The following is a 10161-nucleotide window of genomic DNA, read 5'->3' as shown; positions in this document are numbered from 1 at the left end:
CACAGGGAGGCTGTAGAGAGGGAAGGGGGCAGCTGTGACCCCAAGGGGACTCAAATAGTCACAGGGGTGAGGGGAACAGGAATTCTTAGAAGAGAGCTTTCAAACGTTCCACCATTAGGGCAGACATTGAGTCATCGGGTAATGAACTCCTGCATTTTGCAGAGAACTCTGGGGTACATTTCAGGATTCATGCTCTATTCCCATGGACAGGCCTGGCAAGGTGTCTCCTCCTGTGTGGCCTGGGAGCAGACTGCGTGCTCTAGAAATGCAGCCCTATGGCTAGGGGGATGAGTGGCAGTGGTCGGCGAGCTGTATTTAGGGGATATTTCCTGTTCTTCTCCCTTCCTGGAGGGCATCTGATGAACCACAGGGTTCCCAAGACCTGTTGGAGATGAACTTCCAGTGCATCGACCTTTTGCACCAGCTGTCCTAATGACCACTAGGGGCATTGGGAGTAGAGATAGTGAGTCAGGGTCTCCCTATCTGTCCCTACTCTATGACCCCTGAACTGACTCTGCAGCACTTCCTGTGCTGAGTCACAATCCTTCCTTTCCTCCTAGAGAGCAGATGGAAACATCTCTCTCTCTCTTTCTCCTTACCTATCCACTATGTAGTCCTTTAGATTAGATATAGGTCTTTCCTGTCTAAGTGTATTTAACCAATAAATGTTTAGTGTTTAGTCACACAAGGATCTCCATGTGTTTTCTCTAAATAGCTGCAATATCCAAACCATCCTCTGCTACCTACTCTGTAACTGGAGTGTGTGCTCATTCCTTAGTGTTCTGCTGTTTTACCTATTGTGGGTAAAAATAAAAAACCTCTAACGAGGCCATGGTTTGACAACCACAGCCCTAAGAGAAGGGTTGCCCCAAACAAACAGGAAAGACAGAGAGCCTTAGGCAGGGAGACGCCCCTTTTCCAAACACAAGCACTAACCTCTGGAGCTGTGATGAATATACCAGGTGAAACTCGAAAAATTAGAATATCGTGCAAAAGTTCATTAATTTCAGTAATGCAAATTAAAAGGTGAAACTGATATATGAGACAGACGCATTACATGCAAAGCGAGATAAGTCAAGCCTTAATTTGTTATAATTGTGATGATCATGGCGTACAGCTCATGAGAACCCCAAATCCACAATCCCAGAAAATTAGAATATTACATGAAACCAATAAAACAAGGATTGTAAATAGAACAATATCGGACCTCTGAAAAGTATAAGCATGCATATGTATTCAGTACTTGGTTTGGGCCCCTTTTGCAGCAATTACTGCCTCAATGCGGCGTGGCATGGATGCTATCAGCCTGTGGCATTGCTGAGGTGTTATGGAAGACTAGGATGCTTTAATAGCGGCCTTCAGCTCTTCTGCATTGTTTGGTCTCATGTTTCTCATCCTTCTCTTGGCAATGCCCCATAGATTCTCTATGGGGTTCAGGTCAGGCGAGTTTGCTGGCCAATCAAGCACAGTAATCCCATGGTCATTGAACCAGGTTTGGGTACTTTTGGCAGTGTGGGCAGGTGCCAAGTCCTGCTGGAAAATGAAGTCAGCATCCCCATACAGCTCGTCTGTGGAAGGAAGCATGAAGTGCTCCAAAATCTCCTGATAGACGGCTGTGTTGACCATGGACTTAATGAAGCACAGTGGACCAACACCAGCAGATGACATGGCTCCCCAAATCAACACAGACTGTGGAAACTTCACACTGGACTTCAAGCATCTTACATTGTGTGCCTCTCCATTCTTCCTCCAGACTCTGGGTCCTTGGTTTCCAAGTGAGATGCAAAAGTTGCTCTCATCAGAAAAGAGGACTTTGGACCACTGAGCAACAGACCAGTTCTTTTTTTCTTGAGCCCAGGTAAGATGCTTCTGATGTTGTTTGTTGTTTAGGAGCGGTTTGACAAGAGGAATACGACATTTGAAGCCCATGTCCAGGATCCGTCTGTGCGTGGTGGCTCTTGATGCACTAACTCCAGCCTCAGTCCTCCTTGTGAAAGTCCCCAACACTTTTGAATGGCCTTTTCCTGACAATCCTCTCCAGGCTGCGGTCATCCCTGCTGCTTGTGCACCTTTTTCTTCCACACTTTTCCCTTCCACATAACTTTCTATTAATGTGCTTTGATACAGCACTTTGGGAACATCCAACTTCTTTTGCAATTACCTTTTGAGGCTTTCCCTCCTTATGGAGGGTGTCAATGATGGTTTTCTGCACAACTGTCAAGTCAGCAGTCTTTCCCATGATTGTGATTCCTAATGAACCAGACTGAGAGACCATTTAAAGGCTCAGGAACCCTTTGCAGGTGTTATGGATTGATTAGCTGATTGGAGTGGGACACCTGGAGCCTAGACTGTTGAACCTTTTCACAATATTCTAATTTTCTGGGATTGTGGATTTGGGGTACTCATGAGCTGTACGCCATGATCATCACAATTATAACAAATTAAGGCTTGACTTATCTCGCTTTGCATGTAATGCGTCTATCTCATATATCAGTTTCACCTTTTAATTTGCATTACTGAAATTAATGAACTTTTGCACGATATTCTAATTTTTCGAGTTTCACCTGTAGCTTGGCTTGGTGCTCCTGGGCTGAGCTGGTGGAGCTGGGCGAAATCGCCCAGCTGCAGCAGATGCAATGCTGCTTTTATTCATTCTGTGGATGAGCAGAACTGGCCAGAGAATGTTATGGTGCAAATTGGAATCCAGAGTGAGAGGCAGCTAGCCTGAGCTGGAAGGCAAGAGGCCACTGGGGAACCAGGGAGGAAATTAAACCAGAACAGGTGAAGAAACCCTCCTTACATGCATTCTGCCTATAGAAAGCCTCTCCCAACTAGGAGCAGGTTCCTTTGGATACTCAGTGCAATTCAGGGCACCAGTTAAAACAAAAACCCATTAAATTTAATTTCATGATTAGGATTTAACAAGAGCTATAATCCATTCAAAAATGATACTGAATAATCTTCATCTTCCTTTTTCAACATTGATGTAGCTTCTATCCTGAATGAATTATTGCAGAAAAACTACCAACCCCTTTCCCCTTCGATATTCAAAATCTCCAAATTTGAAGATCTGCAGTTGCAGTTGTGGGAAAACTGCAAGCAAGAGGTTCACAATCAAAAGAAACAACTTCGGCTTTAGCAGGGGAAATCCTTCAACTCTACCATTCATAGCTGCCTAAAGGTCTTCTGTCCTCTTACAGAACTTGTACCCTCCCCTGCTTCTTCCCTCCTTCTTATGAAACCCCCTCCCAGAACCACTATGTGATGCTATTTGCCTTCTCTCCCCTTCTTCTGCCTTCTCCAGACCAACTTTGTCCATTAAGCATTTTAGCTTCTCCCTTTACATGCGATACAAGCACCACTGCAGAAAATCTTCAATTGCATGAAGCTATTATAAAAGCCTCAGCCCCAGGCAGGGGCTGATTTTGTGGGTCTTTTAATCAGAAAAAGCCCCTGCCTGTTATGGTTAAAGGGGACTCCATTACTCTTTCTGAACTGAAATGAAGACTTCAAATAGGCCTATATAGGCACCTGCATGTGCCTTCCTTCTCAGTGATGTTTGCCTCCCCCTTTCCTCACTGTTATGCATGGTCACCCATCCTGGCAACATTTAAATTGTAATTTCCTTGGGCTCGGGGCAAGGGTCTGTCTCTTGCTTGAGCCACTTTGTAAGGGGCTACTGATGATGTCATGGTAGAAGATGGCAGAGCAGACCACCACTAAGAGCTTAGCTGGAGTGAAAGAAAACTCAGTTCACCCTATCCGGTAGACAACCCATCTTCACAGGCTCTCTACAGACATCAAACCATCAGTCTTCTTCACCTGGACTTTCAGAAGGGGAAACCAGACCCAGGATCCCCAGAGTCCTTTTCAAATCTACGTGGCTATTAGAGGTTTCTCTGGGGTTTGAATGGGAGCCCAGCATGCCATGTTTTCTGATTTCTTCTTTGGCATCCCCATATCACATTCGTGGGAGTTAATACCTGATGGATTAGCTCAGGGTCTTGCAGTATCGAGGAGCTGGTGGTCCTCTTCCCATTGTATCTCTAACCTTTTTAGCCTAGTTTCCAGTAGGCTGATGAGATCACTGGGCATTCTGTGTGTTTGTTTGTGTGTCCATCCGTGTGCCTCCCCCACCCCCCATCAACTTTGCAACACCTAGACCAATATGAACCAAATCAGGTACAGTTATAGGGACACATAGGGACACCTCAATGGTGTAGTTTGTGATTATGTCATCCACCCTGATCCAAGATGGCGGATGCGTAAAGGTTTTAGGCACAAGTGGGATAATTTGTGAACCACCTAACCGATTTGAACCAAATTTGCTACAGTTGTAGAGACACATAAGGATGGCCCAGTGGTGTAGTTTGTGATGATGTCATCCACCCTGATCCAAGATAGTGAATGGGTGAACTTTTGAGGTGCAAGTGCACTAACTTGAGGACTGTCTAACCGATTTGAACCAAATTTGGTAAAGTTGTAGTGAGTGTCACACAGGGACACCTCAATGGTGTAGTTTGTAACGATGTTATCCACCCCAATCCAAGATGGCGGACACATGAACATTTGAAGTGCAAGAGATCTAACTTGTGGAGCTCGATTTGAACCAAATTTAGTCCAGTTTTAGAGACATTGAAGGAATGTAGGCTGATTAGTTCTTACTAGAAAAACTTGTTATTCCTGTGTTGTGGCAAGTTTTTAGTCCCTTGTATGAAGAATGTGGGTGAGAGGACAGCTATAGGAGAAAATGGCAAAGTATCTTTGCTAAGAGATTGTGAATCAGAAAGCCTTGGGTGCAGATCTTACCATTCCCCAAGAAAAGGCCATCTTGGGTGCAGATCTTACCCTTCCTCAAGAAAAGGCCTCAAGAAGCCACTCTCTCACCGGCCCCCTCTACAATACGGGGATCATAAAACCAACTGACAGTGCAGGGTTATTTAAAGGATTTCAGCATCTCTTTGAAATGCTTTGTGTGGTATAAAAAGACTGAGTATTTTGTACATTTATCTCCCACTTTTCTTTGGTGCTGGAACTCTGTGATAGGTTTCTCAAGCAGTCTTCCAGCCAGCCAGGCTCAACTTCAGTGAGGCTCCTGCATCAGTTGCCTTCACACCATCATCCTCCATCTTTCTTGACATGTGAGAGCCAGCGTGGTGTAGAGGTTAGAGTGCTGGACTAGGACCGGGGAGACCTGAGTTCAAATCCCCATTCAGCCATGATACTAGCTGGGTGACTCTGGGCCAGTCACTTCTCTCTCAGCCTAACCTGCTTCACAGGGTTGTTGTGAAAGAGAAACTCAAGTATGTAGTGCACTGCTCTGGGCTCCTTGGAGGAAGAGCGGGATATAAATAATAATAATAATATAATAATAATAATAATAATAATAATAATAATAATAATAATGTCCTCATTATAGCACTTCCATTTCTCCCACGTCTTAAGCTGCAGGTGAGGGCTCACATGATGGCTTATGCTTCCATACTAGCAACATTCCCTCCATACACACACACACCCGCTGAAGAGTTTGCAATGGAAAAGCGTCCTAGCCTAGCATTATCCTTGACATGCAAGCGTTCTGACTATTGAATCAATTGGGATAAGTTGGAGTTGATACCTTTAATGACGTTGCAGATCCTTCATGGGGCTTCAGGCGGTGCCTGGAAATGTTTGTTTATCTGTGTCCAGTGGTAGTCTAGGGAAGTATCTCACACAGTTTATTTAAGACTCTGGGGGCAAAAACACCAACTTCACATATACGCTGATGGGATTTGAGCTGTTGGTGACTGACCAGGAGAGAGATCTTGGGGTCATGGTGGACAGCTCATTGAAAGTGTTGTCTCATTGTGCGGCAGCTATGAAAAAAGCTAATTCCATGCTAGGAATCATTAGGAAGGGGACTGAAAATAAAAAAAATGCTATTATTATAATGCCTTTATACAGATCTATGGTGCAGCCATACCTAGAGTACTGCGTACAGCTTTGATTACCGTATCTTAAGAAGGATATTGTAGAACTGGAAAAGGTGCAGAAGAAGGCAACCAAGATGATCAAGGGCCTGGAGCACCTTCCTTATGAGGCTAGGCTACAGCATCTGTGGCTCTTTACCTTGGAAAAGAGGCAACTAAGGGGAGACATGATCGCAGTTTATAAAATTAGGCATGGAGTGGAGAGGGTAGACAGGGAGAAATTTTTCTCCCTCTCTCACAACACTAGAGCCAGGGGTCACTCCATGAAACTGAAGGTTGGGAAATTTAGGACTGACAAGAGGAAGTACTTTTTCACCCAGTGCATAATTAATCTATAGAATTCTTTGCCATGGATGTGGTGTTACACCACCTTGGATGGCTTTAAAAGGGGCTTAGACAGATTCATGTTGGACAGGTCTATTAATAGCTACTAGTTTGGTGGCTGTAGGCCATCACCAGCCTCAGGGGCATGATGCCTCTCAATACCAGTTGCAGGGGAGCAACAGCAGGAGAGAGGGCATGGACATACCTCTTCCCTGTGGGCTCTCCAGAGGCATCTGGTGGGCCACTGTGTGAAACAGGATGTTGGACTAGATGGGCCTTGCGCCTGATCCAGCAGGGCTGTTCTTAAGATTATCAGGGTTTCTTTGCAAATGAGAAATGATTTGAATAGATGGTTTAAGATTCCTTTGAATCTTTGAGATAGAATCTTTGAGATAGAATTAATTTAGTTCAGATGGATATATTGCCAATACATGAGAGAGAGAGAGAGATCGTCTCATTTTTATACCTGCTTCGTATTTTAAATAGATATACAATCAGAGTTTTTATGGCAAGGGGTCCCTCCAAATGATCTCTTTGTAAATCACAACTACCCATTAGAGAGGGTGGGTTTAATTTCCCACATTTTCAAGCTGATCACTGGTCTTCTATTTTAGGGTCTGTTGTGGGATGGAATGGTGAAACTCAGGTTTCAGTCTCACTTTGACAACAATGTGCAAGTTATGATATGGCCTCATTGAAATCGTGGCAGATATTAGGTTCATTGTTTGTTCTTCTAACTGTCTCTTTACCTGTGCTTAATGCTGTATTATATATATGGAGAGTTTGGGGCACAGGCAGGTTTTTCACTCTTATGTGCACAAAATGCTTATGGTGTGGGAAAATCCCAGTTTAAAGATTTCTCATAAATTCTATCTTTTGGTTCCAATGGGCTTCCTATAGCCTTAATATGTTGGCTCAGCTTATTATGTCTGGCTTTGTTTTAAAATCTATTGATATTTATAGGGTTGGATTTGAATTACCTGAAACAGCTAACTTGCAGTTGATTCAGCAAAAACAACTGTTAATAGGGCTCTTCAGTCCAGATGGAATTGATGCTTCTGATGGAATTGTTTCTGAAACACTTTCCCTCTTATTAGATTTGGAACATTTCGTGGATGAATCCAGGCCAGTCACTTTTCTCTATCACAGATTTAAAGATATGGAAAAGACTGATATTAATTATATCTGAGAACTTTAGAATAGTGAACTTGAGTGCCCTGTCCTTTCTATGGTGATGGCCCTGAAGTGAAATGTAAAATGTGCTTCTTTAGCTCTGAGAATGTTATGCAGAAGAAACATTTCTTTTGTACTTATTGCACACCACAGAGAATGTTTGGGTAAGGTTGGCTGCAGACTGCCAAATGCTGGAGATTCAATTTAGAGGTAGGGATACGTAAATGGTTTGAGCCTGCCCTCTTATGTCATTTTGCTCGGAAATTAATAAGATTGTTAATACAACTATACAGTGATATTTGGTTGTTAAAAAGGTTCATGTTCTTTTTTATTATATCCCCCAAATATGGAATTTATCTTTGTTTGAATAATTATGATTTTTTTAAAGCATGGAGACCAGTGTTCTTTCTAAGGCGTGCACACATGCCTGCGCTCACATGTTTTTTGATGTCCACTCAGTTGATTTTAGATCCCGCTCAGGATGAATCCAGAAGGCCCCACTCTGAATGCATGTGTGCACAAACTGCCATAATACTTCCACCCAGAAAAAAACTCATTCTGCACACAGATGAAAAAAATTAGAGAGAACACTGATGGGGACTTACCAAGAGGATTGCTAGACAACCTTGGAAGGGTAAATTTACTCCTGATTTGGAGACATATATTACAGCTTTGAATAAATGGCAAGGAAATAAACTCTTTCTCCAGCCCAATACATTTGGCTGCATTCAAAGTGAAATTCATTTCCTGGAGACTGGAATGGCTTGACTCCAGTATGTTTCCGGAAATGCTGTGTTACTTCATCACAGCGAGTAAACTTCTAATGGCCACCTTCCCAAGTGCATTTGTAAAGTTTTTCACCTGTATGTATACTTCTGTGAGGTTTTAGGTGGGAGCTTTTGGTGCTAACTTTGTTGCAGCCTTCACAATCACATCTGTGTATTCTACACTTCCTTTGTGTGTCAGGAGATTCCACAGGTAAAGGCCTCTTTCCAGGCTGAATGATAACTGAAGAGTGACTCCCTTGAAGCATTGCTTGAATGGGTGACAATGAGGTTATCAAGGGAGGAGACATTTGTTTAGGACAGTAGTCATTCTTGGGGGATTCCATGCCCTGTTCTACTTTAATTGATTTCTTTAATGTTAGCTTCTTATAAGATTCAGTGACAGGGACTGGCTTGCTACTTGGATTTTCCAGCTCTTCTGAGAGAATTGTTGACACCATAATTGGTTGTTGGAGGTGAGGGGCATATATAGAAGGGACTGGCTGTACTGCAACTGGCTGTATAAGCGGAAGCATTTCAGGGCTTCAAAGTTCATGGTGCAAAAGAGCTGCCATCACTGGAGTGATAGTTAATGGCATAGTGAAAGGCTGTATTCCAGGTGGCATCAATTTCTTCATTGGTGGGCTGGGTGAGTGCAGATTTAATCCAGGTGAGCATCTCCTGTGTATAGTCTGTGAATTCCAGAGGGGAAGGGGAACTTCCAGTTGAAAGTGGTGAACTCCGCTTGCTCACTGTGAGATCGACAGGCTCCACTTGGACTCCATGACATAATCCTTCTGCAATCTGGTAGAATGTATTAGGCATCATATTTGGTGTAGAATAAATGACACCATTTTAGTTGGGTTTTATTTGATCCATGTGATTAGAGCTAAATTACACTGGAATTGGTTCCATTGCTTCTTTGATAGGGACAGGGTCAAACATTAGCATCTTCTTAAGTCAACTTTACGTGTGGTGTTGCTGTCCAGGACTCAAACAGGCTAGTTTCTGTTTTATGTACAAACTAGCTGATCTGGTACAGAGCATCTGCACCCCTAGTCCCCCCACCCCTGCTGCTTTTTTGCTTGCCTGCCCCCACTGCATTCTTCCCTGCCGCTCATCTTCTTCTCCCCCCCCCGCCACCTGCAGCCGCCTTCTTCTTCCCTGCCCCCATCTTCTTTCCTGCAGTTCGCAGCCGCTCTGGCCACCCGCCCACCAAGAATTAAATATATAGATATTTTCTTGAAGGTCTGTATTTTTTTACTTGTTAAGCCAACCTATGCAGTGCCACTAACCCTGAATTGGACATAGAAGTTACTCCCTAAGTTGCGGGGGGGGGGAGAGGATAGGCATCCCTGTGAAAGAACAGGAGGGCTGGGTTCTTCCTCTTGAGCAGCAGTGTGGCCGCCGGAGCCTGCGTGTGTGTCTCTGTCTTGTTTGCACAGAGCAACATCTCAGCTCACCTGCCTGCTGGTCCATCTGAGTGCCTCCCTCACCTTCTCCACTTTCCCCACTCAGGCAGGCTCCTGGCACTAGGCAGCGCTGTCACATGACACCAGTGCTGCTAGCTCTGCCAACAAATTTATTTCCTATTTGGAACTATAATATACCAGGATCTTTAGAACACACCACAATCCGAATATGAATCCAAATATGATGAATATTTATATGGTTTACACAGATAGATAGTTAGCAATGAATGAATGAATGAATGAATGAATAAGTAAATAAATAAAATGGCTCTCTGTCCCCAAAGGGCTCACAATCTAAAAAAGAAAAAAGAAACATAGACTCAAGCAACAGCCCCTGGAAGGATGCTTTGCTGGGGATGGATAGAGCCTGAATTTCATCCTTTTAGGTGCAATGCAAAGAAGCAGATTACAAATAAATTTCACAGTTCACTTATTAAAGTAGGGGGCCCTTAATTATAT

The 10161-nt window shown here is 43.6% G+C and overlaps 1 pseudogene; it reads right to left on the bottom strand.

The window, feature by feature from the left end:
- Positions 1-8130: 8130 nt before the first annotated feature.
- On the bottom strand, positions 8131-9181 carry LOC128327422 (Krueppel-like factor 3; annotated as a pseudogene).
- Positions 9182-10161: the final 980 nt, after the last annotated feature.

The sequence above is a fragment of the Hemicordylus capensis genome, chromosome 5, assembly GCF_027244095.1.
Source record: "Hemicordylus capensis ecotype Gifberg chromosome 5, rHemCap1.1.pri, whole genome shotgun sequence".
In the NCBI taxonomy this organism is placed as follows: domain Eukaryota; kingdom Metazoa; phylum Chordata; class Lepidosauria; order Squamata; family Cordylidae; genus Hemicordylus; species Hemicordylus capensis.
The sequence above is the reverse complement of the archived record's forward strand: the minus strand, read 5'-3'. Positions and strand labels throughout refer to the sequence as shown.